Source organism: Chiloscyllium plagiosum, unplaced genomic scaffold (assembly GCF_037043375.1).
Source record: "Chiloscyllium plagiosum isolate Xiang-an unplaced genomic scaffold, Cpla_swu_hap1 HiC_scaffold_27, whole genome shotgun sequence".
In the NCBI taxonomy this organism is placed as follows: domain Eukaryota; kingdom Metazoa; phylum Chordata; class Chondrichthyes; order Orectolobiformes; family Hemiscylliidae; genus Chiloscyllium; species Chiloscyllium plagiosum.
The window spans coordinates 82,052,635-82,066,070 of NW_028270165.1; the positions used below are offsets into that span (position 1 = coordinate 82,052,635).

Consider the following 13,436-nt stretch of genomic DNA (forward strand, 5'->3'; position numbering starts at 1 on the left):
CCACCAGCACTCCAATTTGCTGTGCTTCCAGTCAGTAGATGCAGATTACTATCCCATACTGATACACGGGCCACGATGACCCAGCTGTGGTGACAAGCTTGTGAAGGGCTGAGTGCTCTTCTCCTGTTCTCTGTCTGGCTGCTATGATCCGAATCATCAAACCTCTCTTCTCCGAGATAGGAATAAACTGGGGGTGGGGGGAGGGAGGGAGGGGGGGTGAAGGTGAAACACATCAGTTGCGGTGTGTTCCATGCGCAGGAGGCCCTGCAGTAATTCCCCACGCTGTTTCGGTGAATTACGCTTGGCAAAAAAATCGATTGAACCAAATCAGTGTCCGGCATTGGATTTTACTGACGCCGTTTATAAAATTCAGGCTCACCGTTAATGTTGAGAGGGGCCGTCGGACTAGAGTTTCCGCTCCTCCTGTTGAATAAAGATAATTTTAACTGTGTCCAGTGAGAGGAAAAGATTTGCTCTTGGTGGGAAACATTTCTATCTGAACTCGCTATCACTCTCCTGATAGATTGAAACATAAAGCTGGGAGTCTCTGGATTATGTTGTTAAAGTATCGGTATTATGTTATTCACACCGCGCTGTCACCAACTGAACGAAGCGGCTGCCCAGAGGGAGGCGGCTATGTTTAAATCCCGTGATGAACTGTGGGTGCTGAACATTTACCCAAACAATGGGCACACCACCTCCCTGACACAGTGTTCACAAATCAAACTGACAGCAAAGCTTCACATGTGATCGAAAGTTTCCGCAAAGAAGATTTGGCTCAACAGATATCCGGAGTGAACGCACTTATTTCTTGATTTAAAATGTAAGAAGTTGACGTCAGAGAGCGTGACGTGATTCGAACACGCAACCTTCTGATCTCGAGTCAGACGCGCTACCGTTGCGCCACAAGCTCACGCAATGCGTGTGTCCTCTATTCATGCTTAAGGGAAGTGATCGCACTGGAATGATTTTCCATTTTGAGGAACAACGGAGATCAACAGTTCATGTCTGTTCTGTCTCTCTCTCCTTCTGTCTCTCGAAACAATTTCCAAACTCTGCCTCAATAAAAAGGTGAAAGAACTGTGGATGCTGTATAACAAAAAAAAAGCAGGAGTTGCCGGTGACCCTTCCACAGAACTGATGGTGATTGGGAAAACGTTGGTTTATATGCAGGAGATATTGTGGGAGGAACGCGGATGCAGTTAATGATAGATCAGGACAGAGCCCAAAGCGAGGGAAGAACTGTTGGACAGGAAAGGGAGTTGATAACGATCTGCGTGGGAGGGTGTATGGAGACTGTTCGTGGCTAAGAATAGGTAGTGTGTAATGACAGACTATGTGATAACAAGGCTTGGTGTGTGTGGAAGGGACGAGGATACGATGGATTTCAGGCTCGAGAATTATTGAATTCGATATTGGGACCGGAGGGATGTATGCACCCCAAGTGTAATATTCGGTGCTCTTCGTTCTGCTGGTGCTGAGTTTCGCTGGAACACTACAGCAAACCTGAGACAGAGATGTTGGCCAGGGAACAGGGTGGGGTGTGGAATTGGCAGGCAACTGGAAGCTCGGGGTCTTTTTTGCAGGTAGAACGTAGATGTTCTGTGCAGCAGTCACCCAGTTTATGCTTCGTTTTCCCCAATGTAGATGAGGCCACGTTGTGAGCAGCAACTGCAGTCGACTGGGTTGTGGGAAGTGCAGGTCAAGTGCTGCTTCACCTGGAAGGTAAGTTTGGACCCTTGGATAGAGAGGAGGGAGCAGGTAAATGGGCTGGTGTCACACATTCGGCAGTTGCAGGTGAAAGTGCCGTTGGACTATTGGGGTGGGAATGGGGTTAGGCTTGGTGGGAATGAAGGAAGAGTGGACCCAAGGTATAACTCCTGCCCATTTACCTATCTGCCAAATAGAGGAATTTGTTAAGTGTGTACAAGGACATTTTCTAATTCACAATGTGGATGTACATACTGGCGAGGGTGCAAAACCTAAGGGCCAGCAACCATAATTCTATTAACTTTAGAGCAGTGATTGAAAATAATATATCAGATCTAAAAGTTGAGGTTCTAAATTGAAGGAAGACTCAGGTATGAGGCAAGATCTTTCAAAAGCTGATTGGGGGCAGATGTTCGCAGGTTAAAGGACTGCTGGAAAATGAGAAGCCTTCAAATATGAGATAACAAGAGTCCAGACACAGTATATTCCTGATTCGGAGATGCCGGTGTTGGACTGGGGAGTATAAAGTTAAAAAATCACACCATACCAGGTTATAGTCCAACAGGTTTACTTGGAAGCACACTAGCTTTCGAAGCGACGCTCCTTCATCAGGTGATTGTCTGATGTAGAGTATATTCCTGTTCGGGTGAAAGGAAAGGCTGGTAGGTTGGGGAATGCTGGATGACTAGAGAAAATGAGATTTTGGTTAAGGTAAAGAAGGATGTATATATCAGTATCGGCAGAGAGATCGAGTGAATCCTTAGAGTATAAAGGCAGTACGAGCATACTTAAGAGGGAAATCATGAGGGCAAAAAAGGGGACATGAGATTGCTTTGGCAAATAGAGTCATGGATAACCCAAAGGGTTTTTATAATTACATTAAGGACAAAAGGATAACAAGGGAGAGAATAGGGCCACTCAAAGATCAGCAAGGCGGCCTTTGTGAGGAGCTGCAGAAGATGGGGGGCGGGGGGGGGGGCAAATACTGAACGGATATTGTGCATCAGTGTTTACTGTGGAGAAGGGCATGGAAGATCGAGAATATGAGAAAGTAGATGGTGACATGTTGAAAAAATGCCCATATTACAGATGAGAAATTGCTGGATATCTTGATATGCATAAAAGTGGATAAATCCCAAGGACCTGATCAGGAGTACCCTAGAACTCTGTGGGAAACTGGGGAAGTGATTGCTGGACCTCTCACTGAGATATTTGTATCGTCAATAGTCACAGGTGAGGTGCCTGAAGGCTAGAGGGTGGCTAATGTGGTACCACTATTTAAGAAAGGTGGTGAGGAAAAGCCAGGGAACTATAGACCAGTGAACCTGACATCCATGATGGGCAAGGTTTTGGAGAGAATCCTAAGAGACAGGATTTACATGTATTTGGAAAGGCAAGAATTGATTCGGGATAGTCAGCATGGCTTTATGCTTGGGAAATCATGTCTCATGAACATGATTGGGTTTTTTGTAGAAGTAACAAAGTGGATTGATGAGGGCAGAGCGATGGACGTGATCTATATGGACTTCAGGAAGGCGATCATCAAGGTTCCTGATGGGAGACTGGTGAGCAAGGTTTAATCTCATGGCATGCAGGGACAACTAGCCATTTGGATACAGAACTGGCGAGAAGGCGGAGGGTTGCTTTTCAGTCTGAAGGCCTGTGACCAATGGTGTGTCACAAGGATTGATGCTGGGTCCGCTACTTTTTGTCATTTATATAAATGATTTGTATGTCAACTGAGGAGGTACAGTTAGCAAGTTTGTAGATGACACCAAAATTGGAGGTGCAGTGGACAGTAAAAAAGGTTACCTCAGATCACAACGGGACCTTGATCAGATGGGCCAATGTGCTGAGGAATGGCAGTTGGAGGTTAATGTAGATAAATATGAGGTGCTGCATTTTGGAAAAACAAATCAGAGCAGGACTTTTACACTTAATGGTAAATTCCTTGGAAGTGTTGCTGAACAAAGAGACCTTGGAGTTCAGGTTGATAGTTCCTTAAAAGTAGAGACGCAGGCAGATTGGATGGTAAAGAAGGCGTTTGGTGTGCTTTCCTTTGTTGGTCAGAGCATCGAGGATAGATGTTGGGAGCTCATGTTGCCACTGTACAGAACATTGGTCAGGCCACATTTGGAACATTGCATGTAATTTTGGTCTGCTTCCGATCGGAAAGATGTTGTGAAACTAGAAAAAGTGCAGAAAAGATTTACAGGGATGTTGCCAGGGTTGGAGGTTGGAGGGTAGGAAGTTTTTATGGGGAATTGGGCCAAGTGCTGGCAAATGGGACTAGATTAAGTTAGGATATCTGGCTGAATGGATGAGTTGGATCGAATGGTCTGTTTCCGTGCAGTACATCTGTGTCACTCTGTGAGACTCCATGGGATTCTCTGCCCAAGAGAGCAGTTGAGACAGCTTCATGAAGTTTATTGAAGACGCAGTTGGATGGGTTTTTTGCATGGTAGGGGAATTAAGGGTAGTCGTGATAGTGCAGGTTAGTGGAGTTGTGATCTTAATGAATGACGGAGCAGGCTTGACCAAATGGTCTCCTCCTGCTTCTGTTACTTTGAATCTGTAACACTGCATTTCCCGCGGCCGGAGTTTTCCCACGGCACAAGGAGGTTTTCTATAGTATATTTAAACCCCTTGCTTTGCTTGAACTCAATCTGCATAGACTTGGAGGAGAGTGGGATTTGCAAAGTGCCCGCCCCTCCACACGTGCCTTAAATGCAGGACAGCTGTCCGGCCCGCCCTCCATTGTTGACGTCACAATGCGGATGCAGCCCTGTCAGTTTCAGAGTGAAACTCCCTCCCTCTGGGCAACATCTGGGAGTAAAGCAATGTCTCCCCCTTTCCATATACCATCCTCCAGCAGCGAGGGGAAAGGGGAGGTAGGGGTGGGTGAAGCACTGTTTACTTGTAGCAACTGGAGTGAATCCAGGGAGGGAGCAGACACTTCAATGGTGCTCAAATACTTTCTATCTCTCTTAAAGCTATTTTCCATGTGTATTCCCTCAGTTTGGCAAGTATACCGTTTGCACCCTAGAAAAGGATTGCTCCTTTCCTCATGTTCACAACGAAAAGGTTAGATTCTCAAGGAACTGAGCAGTATTTAAGGGATTGCTCAAAAAAATTTAAGGGATTGAACATTGCTCAAAAAAATGTAGGCCCCCTGGGGCCTGTGGCTCGTTGGTCTAGGGGTATGATTCTCACATCGGGCCGACTGGTGCGTGGGCATGCGAGAGATCCCGCGTTCAAATCTCGGACGAGCCCTTGTTTCTTCCACTGTCTGGTGCAAAAAGGGCCAGTCAATACTCTCAAAAAGCGGCTTCATGAAACGCGATTCCGTTTCAATGAACGCGGCAAGGGCAGCACTTATTCAAAGAAAATACGTGCTTTCCTTCACACAGAGGGTGGTGGGCGTTTGGAACGCGTTGCCAGCAGACAGAGGAGAGGCACGCACGGTAGGTTCATTTAAGATGCGTCTGGATAAATGCATGAGTGGGTGGGGAGTAGAGGGATACAGATGCAAAGGAATTGACCGATAGGTTGAGACAGTACATTTGGATCGGCTCAATCTTGAAGTGCCTGTTCCTGGGCTGTAAACTTTTTTAGATTAGATTACTTACAGTGTGGAAACAGGCCCTTCGGCCCAACAAGTCCACACCGACCCGCCGAAGCGCAACTCGCCCATACCCCTACATTTACCCCTTGCCTAACACTACGGGCAATTTAGCATGGCCAATTCACCTGACCTGCACATCTTTGTGACTGTGGGAGCAAACCGGAGCACCCGGAGGAAACCCACGCAGACACGGGGAGAATGTGCAAACTCCACACAGTCAGTCGCCTGAGGCGGGAATTGAACGCGGGTCTCTGGCGCTGTGAGGCAGCAGTGCTAACCGCTGTGCCGCTGTGCCACCGTGCCCGAACAACTTTCTTTGTTCTTTGTTCTTTGTTCTATATGGTGTATATCTGGTATTGTTGGCTGTTGTAAAAGTTTCTGCTGTAATTATTATTCACCTTCTAATGTAGTAATGGAGTTACGTCCTTTTTTGTCATAATTTTTTATTTAATAGGTCAGCAGGAAGTCATTCAGCAATTTTACTTCCTTTCTTTTCTCAAGCAGCCTTAACATTTCATTTTCATATCCTTGATTCAGCTCCATTTTCAGAATCTTTGTCGGCAGTTTGTTCCATGTTATTGTCTCCGAAATGAAGTTTTCCTCCATGCACAGCTAAGGCTATCTGACTGCATGAGGGTTTTCAGGTTTCTGTGGCCTGGATAATATGTGATCAACAGACATCTCGCAATCTACAGGAATTGCCACCAATGTTATGTTCATTAACTGTACTGACAGTGATCACTTATTTTGTGATTTTTCTTTGCAGGAAGACGTGCAGAAAGAAATCTGAAAACAAATGATACATCAAATTCTGACAGAGCCACTTGATTCATTGGGACTTGAATATCAGCAGCCATTCCAATCAAGAAGTCATGTTTGCTTTTGTTTGTTTGAGAGAGTTTGGACAGTCCTGTGGCAGGAAGAATACTGAGACATCGAGTGAGGGAGATTCGATGCGCTGACTGTGAAAAGTTCTAAGACCAGTAAAGAACAGTTATAGAATCATACAGCACAGAAACAGACCATTCAGTCGAACTAGTCCATGCTGGCGGTGTTCTGAAACTAAACTGGTCCCACCTGCCAATGATTGGCCTATATCCCTCTTAACCTTTCCTATTCATGTACTTGTCCAAATGTCTTTTCAACATTTGTAACTGTACCTGCATCCAGCAACTCCTCTGGACATTGATTCCTCTCACCAACTCCTCTTTATCTTCAAAAAAAAGGTGCCCCTCATGTCTTGTTAAAATATTTCTTCCTTCACCTTCAAAATTTGCTCCCTAATCTTGAAACACCCACACTAAGAAAAGAATACCTGCCGTTCACCTGAACTATATCTCTCATGATTTTATAATCCTCTCTGAGGTCACCTCTCAATCTCTGATGCTCCAGTGAAAGAAGTCCCAGCCTATCCATCTAGATGCAGGTATATTTACATCCAGTTATGAACTGTTCAATACTGGTGCCAGTTGGAAATACAAATGACCTATTCCTGCTTCCAATTCTCTCACTGTGTCCAGGACAGCAAGAGACCATACGACATAGGTGCAGAAATGAAGCCATTTAGCCCATCAGATCTGCTCCACCATTCAATCACGGCATATACGTTTCTCGACCACATTTTGAAATATTGATTTTGGAAAGGCAGATCAGGGCAGGATCTACACATTTAATGGGGAGTGTTGTTGAATAAACATACCTTAGAGTGCTGGTTCATAGTGGTGTCGCAGGTGGACAGGATAGCAAAGAAGGTGTTTGGTATATTTGCTTTTAGAGGTCAGTGCATTTCAATACAGATGTTGGGAGGTCATGTTGCGGCTGTACAGGACATTGATTAGGCCACTTTTGGAATACTGCATTCGGTTCTGGTTTCTCTGCTACAGGATAAGTGTTATGAACCTTTGCAAGGATTTGGAAAAGATTTAAAAGGCTATTGCCAGAGTTGGAGGGTTTGATCTATATGGAGAGGCTGAATAGGCTGGGCTGTTTTCTCTGGATCATTGGGGGCTGAGGAGTGACTTTATAGAAGTTCATAAGGAGCATGGATAGGGTGAATAGCCAAAGTCTTTTCCCCAGAGTAGGGGAGTCCAAAACTAGAGGGCATAGGTCTGAGGTGAGAGGGAAATATTTAAAAGGAACTTTACAGGCACCTTTCTCACACAGAGGGTGTTGTGTGTATGGAATGAGCTGCCAGAGGAAGCGGTGGAGGCTGGTATAATTAAAGCATTTTAAAAGGCATCTGGTAATAGGGAGAATTGAGAGGGATATGGGTTATGTCCTGACAAATGACACTATGTTAATTTGGGATATCTGGTCAGCACGGACAATTTAGACTGAAGGAAAGCAGAAGTGTCATTGTGAAGATTGTGACTTTCAGAGCAGATTTCAAAGATGTTTTCTCCTTACTGGGAGCAGAAGCTACAATGAAATCTTTCATTTGTGAGACAGCAACTGAGTGAGTGAGGACATTCAGGATATTGGTGGAAAGTGGGAATTTGTTGCAATGTGGAGTTGAAGTGATTTAAGTAAAGTGTGCTGAGCAGGGAGCCGAGTGAAGGGTTACGTGAGTTTTTGTTTTAAACTGCTCATTTCTTTTAGCCTCCAACATTGTATTTCCAATGCTGTCCTTCAGTGGGAGTGGTGAATCAGTAACTGTTATCGTTAGAAGCCTTATGATTTTCAGTACTGCAGGTATAGCATTGTCTCATTCTGCTTTGTAAAGGTAACTGGCAGCAGCGGGAGGTGTGGGCTGGATTCACTAGAAATGATTAAGCAGTTAGTTAATACACGTACAAGAGGGCAGGGTGGGACTTGTCTTTCGATTTGCAGAAGGTGGGAGGTTCTGGTGCTGCGGTCAATGGCAAACACAACTGCGGTAAATCATAGAATCAATACAGCGTGGAAGCAGGCCATTCATCCCATCAAGTCCACACTGACCCATCCGACGAGCATGCCACCCAGACCCACCCTATCTAGTTGTTTCTGCTGGTGAGTGAGACTAGGTCACAAGATTAGAGGGAGTAGGTTTAACAGAGGATAAGGAACTGCTTTTCCCGGAGAGTGGTGAATCATTGGAATTCTCTGCCCAAGGAAGCAGTAGAAGCAGCCACATTTAAGACAAAGTTCGATGGGATTCTGTACGGTAGGTGAATTTAGGATAGTCAGGATAATGCAGGTAAGAGGAGCTGAGACGATGGATAGATGAGCCATGATCTTAATGAATGGTGGAGTAGCTCGATGGACCAAATGGCCTACTCCTGCTTCTGTTACTGCTAATGTAGGAACATGATTTTTTAATGACCAATCCGTATCAAGGCAGGTCAGCAATGTAGTGATGTGGAAATGAACATCAGAGAATGATAGAAAAGGGACACGGAAAGTAAATGTCCCAGTCCAAAGATGTGCAGGTCAGATCAAATGACCATGCTAAATTGTCCATAGTGTTAGGTTCATTAATCAGAAAAAAATGGGTCTGGGTGGGTTACTCTTCAAGGTGTTGGTGTGGACCTGTTGGCCGAAGGGCCTGTTTCCACACTGTAGGGAATCGAATCTAATCAATCAAAACTGGATTCTACAGAACACAAGAATTGAAACTGAAGACTGTATGGCTGAATGTGTGCTGCAATGTAACACAACTGAATGTATTGACTGCACACATTGAAGAGAATAATTATGATCTGAAACTCCTTACAGGGACGTGGCTTCAGGATGACAAGGATTGGATCTGAATATTGAGGGGGTACGTGGCATTCAAGTTGAATAGGAAGCGAGGCAAAGGTAGAGGGTTGGCACTGCTAATCAAAGCACTAATGACATGGCACTCTGGTGTCAGCTCGGATTTCAGGTCCTGATTTCTCTGTCCTCTTCTCCCTGTTCCCACAGAGTAAGATGTTGTCTGTTCTCAGCTCAGCTGGCTTTCTGCTGAAACTTTGAGCCCCTTTTACACCTTCCAGAGCAATAAAACATTCAGTCGATCAAGGCCCATTCCACAATGTTCTCAGCCCGACAACCATCCAGACTGTCGAGTCATCGGAGCACTGAATAAAACAAGAAAAATGAAACAAAATTATACATAAATGCACATTTGGCGCTTAAAGTGTGTTCATTAGATAGTAAACCAGAATTAGGGGTGTCCCAGGATTCTTATCATCCCCTACTTGAGGAATCCTCTCTCCCTAACAATATTTACATCAACAGCAATAAAGCATCTGTTATCAAATAGACATAGAGATATACAGCACGGAAATAGACTTTATGATCCAACACATCCATGCTGACAAGATGTCCTATACAAATCTAGTGTCCCATTTGCCAGCATTTGGCCCATATCCCTTCAAACCTTTCCTATTCACACACCCATCAAGATGCCTTTTAAATGTTGTAATTGTACCAGCCTCCACCACTTCCTCTAGCCTATTTACCCTATCCATGCCCCTCATGATTTTATAAATGTCCCTAAGATCACCCCTCAGTCTCCGACACTCCAGGGAAGCAGCCCCATCTTATTCAGGCTCTCCTTATACCTCAAACTCTCCAACCCTGGCGACATCCTTATCAATCTTTTCTGCACATTTTCAAGTTTCACAACATCGTTCCTATCCGATAGTAGGGAGACCAGAATCGAATGCAATAATCCAAAAGTGGGCGAACCAATGTCCTGTACAGCTACAACATGACCTCCCAACTCCTGTACACAATGCATTCAATGGTCCAAATGGCCTCTTTCTGCACTGCAGCGATTTAATGATTTGATTTTATATCCGAGTCAATTTCAGTCACTATCTCTGGTTTATGGTGTGTCAGAGTGGGATCACTGGTACCAGAATTGCATGCAATAATCCAAACGTGGCCTAACCAATGTCTTCTACAGTCGCAACATGAGCTCCCGACTCCTGCACTCAGTGCACTGACCAATAAAGGCAGGCATATCAAACACCTTCTTCACTATGCTGTCTATGTGCGACTCCCCTTTCAAGGAACTATGAACTTACCATCGAGTGTATACAGCATGATCATGGACCTTTGGTCCAACCAGTCCATGCCAACCATAATCCCAAACTAAATCAGTATCTCTTGCCTGCTGTTGGCCTGTATCCCTCCAAACCTTTCCTATTCATGTACTAAAACAAATGTCTTTTTATTGTACCCGCATCCACCGCTTCCTGAGGAGGTTCATTCCACACATCAACCACCCTCTGTGTAAAATTAGTATTTGAATGGCAAGGATGAAGTTGAATTGAAATGGTTCATTAAAATAAACAGCTTCTACCAAACCCACTACAGCAGGTATGGTAGCAACTCCAACTCTGGAGTCTCTCAAATCGGTATTTCCATGGAGTGGAGGGGAGAGTAAAGTGTTGGATTCACAGAGGTGGGGGTTTTCTGAGTGTAAAGCTAAAATTAAACCCCCGTGCTTTGCTTGAACTCAAAGCACATTGATGTGGAGGAGATCGAAAGGAGTTTGCAAAGTGTCCTCCCCTCCCCATGTGCCTCAGCTGCAGGGCAGCGCAGGGGCAGTGCGTCCCCAACCCAATGTGGACGTCTCAACGTGGAGGTAGCCCTGTCAATTTCAGAGTGAAACTCCCTCCCTCTGGGCAACATCTGGGAGCAAAGAAATGTCTCCCCCTTTCCATTCCTCAACCTGGGAGGGGGAGAGAAAGAGGCGTGCCGCGGGTGGGGTGGGTGTGGGGTGGGGTGGAGACTGTTCACTTGCAGCAACTGGAGTGACTCGATGGATTGAGCAGGCTCTCCAAAGGTGCTCAGATGCTCTCTGTCCCTCTCAAAGGTATTTTCCTTGTGTATTCCCTCAGTTTGGCACGTATAGAGTTTGCACCCTGGAAAAGGTTTACTTCTTTCCTCATATTCAGAATTATAAGGGTAGTTTCTCATGGAACTGAGCAGTATTTAAGGGACTGGCACATTGATTTGAAAGGAAGACACATGTTGCTTCATGTGGTATATATCTGATATTGTTGGCTGTTATAAAAACTTTGTGGCTATGATTTTTCACCTTCTCATGCAGTAACAGAGTTACGTTCTAGATTTCTTGTCCTTTTTTTATTTACTAGGACAGCAGGAAGTCATTCAGTAACTTCACTGGCTTTCTTGTCCCAAGCAGCCTTGACATTTCATTATCATATTCGTGATTCAGCTCCATTTCCAGCACCTTTGTCGACAGCTTGTTCAATGTTATTGCGATCTAAATTACGTTTTCCTCCATACACACTTAAGGCTATCATGTTGCATGAGGGTTTTCTGCGTCTTGCATAATAGATGGTCAGCACTCATCTAGCAATATACAGGAATTGCCACCGATGTTATGTTCATTTAACAGTACTGACAGTGATCACTCAATTTGTGATTCTTTTTGCAGGAAGACATGCAGAAAGAAATCTGAAAACAAATGATACATCTTCTGACAGAGCCACTTGAATCAATGGGGCTTGAATATCAGCAGCCATTCAATTCGAGAAGAAATGTTTGCTTTTGTCAGTGTGAGAGATTTTGTCGGTGTGGCAGGAATAATACTGAGACACCCGAGTGAGGCAGATTCAGTACGCTCTCTGTGAAAAATTCGTCAAACAATTTACTCAGCTTGGGGGATCAAAATCACACCCCTCAGTGGGGAGAGACTATGTATCCATTCTGTTTTTTATTTCAAACCCAGCGCGACACAAAGAATGCTCCCCTCATGGGGAAATCATGGAAATGTGGGGACTGTGGGATAGGGTTCCCTTCCCCATTGGGGCTAGACACCCACAGATGCGTTCTCACTGGGGAGACGCTGTTCTCCTGCTCAGTATGCGGGAAGGGATTCAGTTGGCTGTGCAGCCTGCAGACACACCAGCGAGTACACATCAGGGAGAGGCTATTCATGTGCCGCCATTGTGGGAAAGGATTCATTCAGTCATTCCACCTACAAACACACTAGCAGGTTCACATCAAGAAGAGGCCGTTCTCCTGCTCTCTGTGTGGGCAGCGATTCATCGATGCATTCCACCTCCGGAAACGCCAGCGGGTTCACCTGGGGGAGAGTCCGTTCACCTGTTCTGAGTGCAGGAAGGGATTTGTCGATTCTTACACCCTGCTGACCCACCAGCAGGTCCACATCGGAGAGGCGCCGTTCACCTGCCTTACGTGCGAGAAGAGCTTCAGTCATGTGGGCAACTTGTGGAGGCACCAGCCGATCCACACCAGAGAGGGGCCGTTCACATGCTCTGTGTGCGGGAAGGGGTTCACTCAGAAAATCTACACTGTAATCCACCAAAGGATCCATATCATGGAGAGGGCGTTCATCTGCTCTCAGTGTGGAAAGGGCTTCACCCGCTCTTCCCACCTGCGGAGCCACCAGCGAGTTCTGGAATTTTTTGAGGATGTAACTCTGAAGATGGACGAGGGAGATCCAGTGGATGTAGTGTACCTGGAGTTTAAGAAAGCCTTTGATAAAGTCCCACATAGGAGGTTAGTGAGCAAGATTAGGGCGCATGGTACTGGGGGCAAAGTACTGACTTGGATTGAAAACTGGTTGGCTGACAGGAAACTAAGACTGGTGATAAATGGCTCCCTTTCGGAACGGCAGGCGGTGACCAGTGGGGTACCGCAGGGATCAGTGCTGGGACCGCAGCTTTTTACAATATATGTTAATGATATAGAAGATGGTATTAATAGTAATATGAGCAACTTTGCTGATGATACAGAGCTGGGTGGCAGGGTGAAATGTGAGGAGGATGTTAGGAGATTACAGGGTGACCTGGACATGTTAGGTGAGTGGACAGATGCATGGCAGATGCAGTTTAATGTGGATAAATGTCTGGTTATCCACTTTGGTGGCAAGAACAGGAAGGCAGATTACTACCTAAATGGAGTCAAGTTAGGTAAAGGGGCAGTACAAAGAGATCTGGGTGTTCTTGTACACCAGTCAATGAAGGTAAGCATGCAGGTACAGCAGGTAGTGAAGAAAGCTAATAGCATGCTGGCCTGGAATATTGTGTGCAGTTCTGGTCTCCAAATTTGAGGAAAGACATTCTGGCTATTGAGGGAGTGCAGCGTAGGTTCACGAGGTCAATTCCTTGAATAGCGGGACTATCTTATGTTGAAAGAT

The 13,436-nt window shown here is 45.4% G+C and overlaps 1 non-coding gene across 1 annotated transcript; it reads right to left on the minus strand.

The window, feature by feature from the left end:
* Positions 1 to 841: 841 nt before the first annotated feature.
* On the minus strand, positions 842 to 913 carry trnas-cga (transfer RNA serine (anticodon CGA)). Its single transcript has one exon. It is a non-coding gene; the product is annotated as a tRNA-Ser (tRNA).
* Positions 914 to 13,436: the final 12,523 nt, after the last annotated feature.